The sequence below is a fragment of the Littorina saxatilis genome, linkage group LG12, assembly GCF_037325665.1.
Source record: "Littorina saxatilis isolate snail1 linkage group LG12, US_GU_Lsax_2.0, whole genome shotgun sequence".
Classification (NCBI taxonomy): Eukaryota; Metazoa; Mollusca; class Gastropoda; order Littorinimorpha; family Littorinidae; genus Littorina; species Littorina saxatilis.
The window spans coordinates 6,656,956-6,666,124 of record NC_090256.1 but is presented as its reverse complement, the minus strand read 5'-3'; the positions used below and the strand labels follow the sequence as shown (position 1 = coordinate 6,666,124).

General features: G+C 38.3%; 1 long non-coding RNA gene across 1 annotated transcript; it reads left to right on the top strand.

Annotated features, from left to right (window-relative positions):
- Positions 1-3,458: 3,458 nt before the first annotated feature.
- Positions 3,459-8,202, top strand: LOC138981147 (uncharacterized). The gene is made up of 2 exons (XR_011460574.1): positions 3,459-3,590; positions 6,519-8,202. It is a non-coding gene; the product is annotated as an uncharacterized lncRNA (long non-coding RNA).
- Positions 8,203-9,169: the final 967 nt, after the last annotated feature.

Below are 9,169 nucleotides of genomic sequence, written 5' to 3'. Positions count from 1 at the left end.
GTACGTGGGAGTTTCAGCCCACGAACGCAGAAGAAGAAGAAGAAGTTAACCCGCGGTTTATAAAAATATAAAACATTTTACAAATCACGTAAATGCGCCCAATATTTTCTTGTCATCTCCAAAGTCAAGGGATCTATAAGATTATTTTTGTTCATTACTTTATTGTCCCATCGCTGGGAAATTCGGGTCGCTTCCTCCCAGTGGAAAGCTATCTGCAACAGAGTCGCGCTACCCTAAAGTCAAGGGATCTATTAGATTTTTTCTTCTTTTTTTCCATTACTTTATTGTCCCATCGCTGGGAAATTCGGGATTGTTTTCTTTGTTATGCTAAAAAACGTAATATTTTATCTATCGGGCCCTAACCACCCCCGACCACCCAGCATAGAGGCTCTAAACAACAAATATTAATACTAATAAAAGGCATGTATTACTTTGTGGAATGCGATATTTTTACATTTTGTACATTGTTACAAATCGCAGTATTTAGGTTCGACGTAATTTGTAAAATGTTTTTACATTTTTACAAATCACGGGTTAACACCCATCTCCGTTTTGCAACATTGTATTTGTCAAATCTCCGCTTCTACTTAAATAAGCAAAACATTGTAAATACAAAGTACTACTTTTGCAGGAAGGTCCTTAAAGTGTAACTAAACAAGCAAAAAGGAAAAACATCGTTCAGCAACCTTTACACTTTGATATGAAGAAGGGCCTCATATACTGTCGAACTGCGAAAAAAAAAATTTTTTTCTCTCACTCGGACACTGTTTGACGGACATGTGAAGTGCGCGCCAGGAACGACAATCTTCTTAGTTTACCTGATTAATGCCCTTAATTTTTGGTTCTGGTACTTTCAGTTCCGGCTGTTGTCATCAATCTACCAAAATAAAAGATCAAACGGAGTTTTCGATTTTTATTTCATGGTTCAGAAAAATATTGCTTATTTTCTGAAGTCAACTGTTTTAGCGAATCTTTCTTTGATTCTTAAAAGTCATTTCAGATTTTTGAAAAATAGTTAACGGTTAGTAATTACCAATATATCGTAAACAAACATATCGATAGGTTTTGGTAAGAAGACACAAGTGCGATGAATGTGGTACCAGTATTTTTGTGGTAAGTAAGGATGCATTTCTTTGCTGTAAGCACATTTACAATGCACATTTAATCTGTTTAGCAACATAAACGAAAGCATGGTACAGTGCCGCTTGTTTGTGGTCTATCTTTTCGCGGCAGATGCGTAACAATTAGGGTCTCAGTTGGAAAAAGCTGCTCGGAACCAGAGCAGATTTGGCTTGGGTTCTTTGAGTGTGAATGATCGACGAGTGGCTTGACATTTTTAACGAATCATTACTGTAGCCTACTTGAAACCATCATCTGTTTCTGAATTTGTCATCAGTTATGATTGAGCAGTCTCATAGGAATCGTCCATAAAATGTTAAACCGAAAAAGGGCAGACGATTCTGAATCACACAGGCTGCTGTACAAAATCAGATCTAAAACGATATTTTGAACTGCGACGTCTGCGTAAATGCCCTGTAACAAAATACCTTGTCCTGGTCATGTGTATACACATCAGCTTCTATTGGGAAGATCAGTATTTTATATTAATCACAAATACAAGATTAGAAATAGTTCTGAAGATCGCCTTTGATTTCAGTTTCAGCGGCAAACTAGCAGATCTGTCCAAACCGGCATCGTTTCATGGTTGAAACTTGAATAATCCCAAATAGATCTGAGTGGGGGTAAGTTTTATAGTATTTCAATTTTTTACGGCAGTTTTATTTAAAGATAGTGTAGTGGATGTCTCTGGTGAAGACTACAGTTATATGCATTTTTTGTTGTAATATTAAAATGATTGTTCTTTATTTACACAATTGAATAATTTGTATTTATTTGTTTGCAGATGACGGCATACTGAGTGCTCCAAGAACATACGCCTGCTGGCATTTTGTGTCTTTTCTGAAGACGTCGAGGCAAGCAGAAGTCACGGTCCTGGCCACACACACACAATGACATGAACAAGAAATGATATTTTTTCATGGGCAGATCCAGTATTAAAACTTTATTACCATGCAAACGCAACGATTAAAATTTAGAGAAGGTCATTGGTCACACACACACACACACACACACACACACACACACACACACACACTGGGCGGATCCGGAGGGGGGTTCCGGGGTTTCCGGACCACTTAGGAGCCGGCCTTTGTATTCTAAGTGACGATTTTGGAAAGAAGTTGGCTAATTAGTTTGCTCAGGTTGCGCCAGTTCGATCAATTGTCCTTGTTGTGATTCAAATATTTCTTCTTAATATATTTACTTTTTTGGAAGGTGTACTAGGGGATGTTTCTTGGCTCAGATTGATCCATTTTCCTTGTTTTTATCAACATTTGTCGGACACCACCCCCCCCCCCCCCCCCCCCCCCCCCGCCCCCCCCCCCCTCCCCCAAGGAGGTTGAACGCTTCGCGTCTTCAACTAAACGCTTCGCGTCGTCAAATTGTCCCTAAAAGAAATTTGGAAACTCCCCCTTAAAAATGATGTGATCCGCCCCTGCACACACACAAACACACACAAATAGAGAAGTAATAAATGGATACAGTTTTTTGACTCACATGCGAAGCAAAAGTGAGTCTATGTACTCACCCGAGTCGTCCGGACGTCCGGAAAACTTTAACGTTGGATATTTCTTGGACACTATTCAGTCTATCAGTACCAAATTTGGCAAGATGGTGTATGATGACAAGGCCCCAAAAAACATACATAGCATCTTGACCTTGCTTCAAGGTCAAGGTCGCAGGGGCCATAAATGTTGCCTAAAAAACAGCTATTTTTCACATTTTTCCCATTTTCTCTGAAGTTTTTGAGATTGAATACCTCACCTACATATGATATATAGGGCAAAGTAAGCCCCATCTTTTGATACCAGTTTGGTTTACCTTGCTTCAAGGTCAAGGTCACAGGAGCTCTTCATAGTTGGATTGTATACATATTTTGAAGTGACCTTGACCCTGAACTATGGAAGATAACTGTTTCAAACTTAAAAATTATGTGGGGCACATGTTATGCTTTCATCATGAGACACATTTGGTCACATATGATCAAGGTCAAGGTCACTTTGACCCTTATGAAATGTGACCAAAATAAGGTAGTGAACCACTAAAAGTGACCATATCTCATGGTAGAAAGAGCCAATAAGCACCATTGTACTTCCTATGTCTTGAATTAACAGCTTTGTGTTGCATGACCTTGGATGACCTTGACCTTGGGTCAAGGTCACATGTATTTTGGTAGGAAAAATGTGTAAAGCAGTTCTTAGTGTATGATGTCATTGCTAGGTTTAGTTACCCTAAAGGTCGAGGTCAAGCATGTGAGTCGTATGGGCTTTGCCCTTCTTGTCTTTATTTAAATTACAATCAGATGTGGTCGTAGAACAGGCACTGTAAACAAAACCTAGCATGATATACCACTTGTGTGATGTTTCGGTCAATATCTTTATTTTCCTTTCAGAAATACATTGGCGTTTTGAATGTCAAGGGAAGTGATACAAATGCTGCAGCGGGCTATCAAGAACGCGAAGGCAAACAAGGTAAATACCTACTTCTGACATTAGTTTACTTATTAACTCTTTCTATACCAGGGCCGGACCCAGGGGGGGGTTCCAGGGGTTCCGGAACCCCACCCCTGGAAAAAGCATGTACCTTGCTTTGAGTGTGTTTTTGTTTTTGTTTTTTGTTTTAAATAAATTTTGTGTGTGTCTCTAACAAATTTTATTCAATGTGAAATCCGATGAGAAAAAGGTACCCCCCCCCCCCCCCCCTCAAAACAAGGCCCAGAATGCACCAGATTGCACAGATTTTAACCGTTTTTCAAAAATTTTCCGGGGGAGCATGCCCCCAGACCCCCCTAGTTCACGCGCCTGCAAAGCCCCCCCCAAAAAGGAGGAACCCCCCCCTTACAACTCATTTGGTCCGGCCCTGTATACTGGCCATTATCTCCCCAGTCTCTCCCCAGAAACTGGCCATTTGCATGGGTTTGCAAAAAAATTCTCAAAAATAAACAAAACAAGATGCAGCCTTCAAACTTATAGGTTTTATTGTGAATATATTGCTAAAACATATGCCAAAGTTTGGTTTCATTGTTGTGAAAAAAAATAAAAATATGATGTCCAGAATTTATGGGTATATTTTACGCAATACGAAAAAGGGGGTATGTATTTTGACTTAGAAGCATTTTTTCTTATGAAGGCTCTGTTTGCAACAAAACTGTTTCTGTTTACTTGTATGAAGAGTGTGCTTACACAAAAACATAACAAATACCAACTGATTTTCCATTTGGTGGTCATGTAAGCATTGTGAACATGTCCGAAAAATCTGATCACACACCATGTGGTCGACATGCAGACCTGAACGGCCAGTGTATGGTGGCAGAGTTGGAAAATAGGAAACGTCTTGATGCCAATCCTTCATCAAAAACCGAAGAAAATCGTCATTGTAATAAGTTTGCTTCATTCTAAATCAAACGACTAGGATAGATGACAGACACAACGACAAACACATTCAATTCTATGTAAAACATACACAATGCTCACGTTAACAAGCTGGCCATAACAATGTGCCCATCGTGCATGAAGTGTGGTTTAATTTGGTCGGATCAGTAGCCGTGCTTTGTCTGCGATACTAAACATGAAATTTTGTTAAAGCGACGATTTAGCAATGTTGTTGTTGCTGCTGCTGCTGTCTGTTCTTGTCACGACATCTCGTTTTTTCCCTCCTGATTCTGAGAAGAAGCTGTTTAATTGTGATATCAGGCCTAGGAACCCCTGATTTTCACTTGGAGCATTCTCAAAGAAACTTAGCGTATGTTAAGAAAAATGAGTGTACTCCACACTTTGTCTTTTTTTGTTCGTTGTCGTTGCATGTCTACCGTTCCACAGCCACCTACTATAGCTGATGGGGTCTATGTCGACCAAAAGAATGGGATTCACTGTAGGTCGAGTTCCTGTAGGTGGATTCTCTGTATACCTAAGACTTTAAAATTGGCAATCTTGTATACAGGGAATACCACAGGGTGTAGTTCCTGTAGCGTTTTGCTAATATCAATGAAAGTCACGTGATGCTTAGCGACATCGTTAGAATTTGATGTTTTTCGATCTTTTTTTGATATTTCTTAGAAATTCGAGTATGGTTTGCAAGTTTTATTGAAAAACTGCACCCTGTGGGATTCCCTGTATGCTAGATTGCCAATTTTAAAGTCTTAGGTATACAGGGAATCCACCTACAGGAACTCGACCTACAGAGAATCCCACTCTTTTGGTCGACATAGACCCTATCAGCCCTACTATAAGTGCAAGTGTTAAATGACGTATTTCCACAAAAGACTGCTTGCAGAGAATCATGTGATGCCAATGACAGGTAAGGACATGTGGTAATACATACTACGTTTTGGAACCAGGGAAAATGCAGCACAAATTATTTATCAACCAAATTGATTGACTTGTGCACCACGACAAAAGTTTTCTTTGATCCATAAAAGGTCTTTTGCCAGAAAAATTGCTCTGAACATCAAGTACCCTGCAAGTTGTCACACATTTACATTATTGAAATAAAAAGAAAACACACCAGTAACCAGGTTAGGTACGTTAATATCTATAATCAATATCTCGGCACGTTACTGCCTTCTTCGGGATGGTAAGCTGAACATTATTGAACAAAATAATCGGTTTAGATTGTATACTTTGATTCCTGAACGAAGAAGCAGAGGTACTGCATACAAATAGGACTGTAATATCAGCTTTTGCCTGAAACACACACACACATACACTTATAAAATTAATGCAATGTCATTGTATGAAGCCAGAACAATCACTAACTTACATAGTTGGTCACACAATTACCCATCACTGAACAATAAATCGAAGTCGGGTAGATTCAATGACTAAAGCAGTAAAGGCTTTGAAAAAACCCTCATCACAAAACATCCTCCCCCCCCAAAAAAAAAAATGAATAAATAATTAAATGAAATAAAACAGGTTGTGTATATAGCGCAGTAAACACCATGCAGGTACAAGCAAAGATTTGACAGTGATTATCCTTGTTTTACATAGCACACATTTTCTAGGTTTAATCTCTCTCTCTCTCTCTCTCTCTCTCTCTCTCTCTCTCTCTCTCTCTCTCTCTCTCTCTCTCTCTCTCTCTCTCTCTCTCTCTCTCTCTCTCTCTCTCTCTCTCTCTCTCTCTCTCTCTCTCTCTCTCTCTCTCTCTCTCTCTCTCTCTCTCTCTCTCTCTCTCTCTCTCTGGAAAGTAATTTATTGACCTGTGGGTTATTTGCGTTTGTATACACATTGGTGATTCGTAAACTATGTTGAAAGAGATTGTCAAACAATATTATATGGGGTGTCTTAAAAAAAATGTATATCAACAAAATCTGTCATTATTATCAGGCACACGGTTTTAACAAAGCTATGTCACGGAATGCAACATAAGTGGCTTAAAAAGTCGTGTTTTTGTGTGTGCAGGATATTCGCTAGGACAGGACCTCAAGCTGAACCAGCACAACAGCGATGCATTCTTCCATGGCTTCCACAAAAGTCTTTCACCTATAGCGGGCATTGCATACAGATAGTCCAAAGAGTGTTAGGGTTACCCTAACCCTCCTTTTTAAAAATTCTTTAGACCAATTATCCCTCTGTTCCCATGTTAAACATGGAATAATTCTGGACAAATGCGAGGACGTTAGCTTTTTTTTATTTTTTTATTTTTATCATTTTACTTATCATTAAAACTTGTTTAGATTTCGATTCGTAAACCATTTACAGTAATCCTTTGTTTTTAACTTTGTTCATCTTACCACAGTCACTTCGTTGTTTAGATTTATCCTTAAATTTGTTACCATTATGCAGGAAAAATGTAGAATAAAACCAGGAGAGCTTTCCGTAGAAGATATTTCCTGTGTCAAAAGTTAATGCTTATTCTGATTGATGGGTGCTCCAAACTAAGTTATTTTGACTGCCTTATTCGAATTCATTTCCAAGACAGGGCTGAGAAGTGGAGAAGCTTAGGAGAATATCGTAAAAATTGTCTGGGTGTTTATGCAAAACTTTCGAATATGTCAGATTTTACTTTAGAGATTTTAAATACTGTTAACTGACAGAAATGCTATAACTTCTACACCAATTGACTGGATAACTTCATATTCAGCATACTTAAACTTGATTTTATGCATGTGCAGTTCACAAAGTGACAAATTTGTAGGTTAAATTATCTAACTTTTGCATCACCAATGACACCAAGGCTTTCGTGTCTGAGGATTGCCCTGAACCTAGCTGTAACTGCATGCTTTCTTCAGGTCATCGATAGCCTGGGGGTTGAAGGGGATGTTTTTACATACTCAGACATTAAAAATAATCAAAAAGGTAAAAACCTGAAGGGTTTAAATTAGGTAAAAATGGCTACCGCTCAATGTCAAAACTCGTTCTGTTTAGTCGACCCCCGAATTTGAAGAAAAAAATTAAAATTGCACAAAAGTCAGACCATTCAATTTACAAAATTGCCACTTACTGGAAAGGCAGAACATAAACTGAAGTTAATGAATACCATATATAGAATAATTGGTTCAACAGATGCAGAAGTAATTTGCATGGTTGTGGGTGTCCTTTTTAGGGGGGTCAACCCTGTAGAAGAGACGATTTTCTTTAATTATCAATCCGTAATATATTGTTTGTTATGCATACAAGATTAACATTGACAAATACTTCAAGACTCCTCATTGATCTTAAGAAATGTTTTGGTTTTTTTTGTTACTGACTGATTCACTTTCTATTCACTTTACTCTACATAAGTCACGACAAGAAAAGCAAGGGAGGTAATTTCTTCGGAAGAGGTAATTCTCTCCCCTCAGAACGATTGTTGTAGTTTGTTTGATTTTGTTCCCTTCTAATAAGTATTATTTAAAATAGATCTTTACATCTTGATGTGAAAGGCGCAGTACCCCCCTCCCCCCAGAATGTTAAATTCTAGATTGTGTCCATGTAAAATCCTGATCCTAGTCAAGATCCGAGTTGGTTTTTCATGCAACTGTGCCTCTTTATGCCACTCAATTAGACATACTTTGCAATCCATAATTGCACGAAACTAAATACAGGAAATACGTTGTTGTCGTGTTTTTAATATTACATAATGAAATAAAAAATGTCACAACTGGTTTCGTGTTGGGCTTTCTCTCTCTGTCTGAATTTCATAATTACTTCCTTCTGAGGCCTGAAATGTGTTGCAGGCATTGTTCAGCTTACATTTATTGTTACAATTTTTGTGGATATGTTATTAAGTGTGTCTGTGCTTCTATCATTCGTTATCAGTGTGGTTAAAAAAAAAAGCACACGTCAAAGTAATTTACCCTTCGTCATTATCAAAACATGCAGATACAGGTAATAAATATTTGTGATACTTTAAACAAATACAATGTTTGTTTGTTGCGTATTTTCTTTTTTTCAGAGCAAACAGTTACACACATCGTATTTGTTCAAACGTGTATATTCTGCACTTTCTAATACCCTGCATGGATCTCCAAATCAAGAATAATGAAAAGTCGTCTAATAGCCCTGCAGCACTCACACGAACATGATAGAAGCTTGCATGCATGCACCCAGGCTCGCTGTCTTCGGCTAAAAGAGCTTACCGTTGGATCTTCGCTCAGACAAATGTAGCTGTCTTGTCCACTTGCTCCTGCCGCATAGATCTGCAATGTGCAACATCATCTTTGATTAATAAGTCTGAGGCACAGACAAACACACACGCGCGCACATTTGCGAGAGAATGCACGTCAGTCTATTCAATCAAACAGTATAAAAACATACCACAGACGTGGTGGTGGAAACTGGACATTCGCCGTATAACAAAATCAAGAGAGTCATTTGTGTGTGTATGTTTAATCCATAGATGTCAAGGGATATCTATGGTTTAATCAAAAGTTCATCTTGCGCACATTCAGTCTGTATTGTAACAGGACCCATCCCGTAAAAACTTCGAACAGATCTATTAAATTCTGAAATCCTTGACAAGTTTTTTTTCCAATCATCTGTATCTGACCGAAGTAAAAAAAATTAAAAAAATCAGCCAGTACACGCATCTACCCCCTTACACGACAATACATATGTGGCGAAAAAAGGAA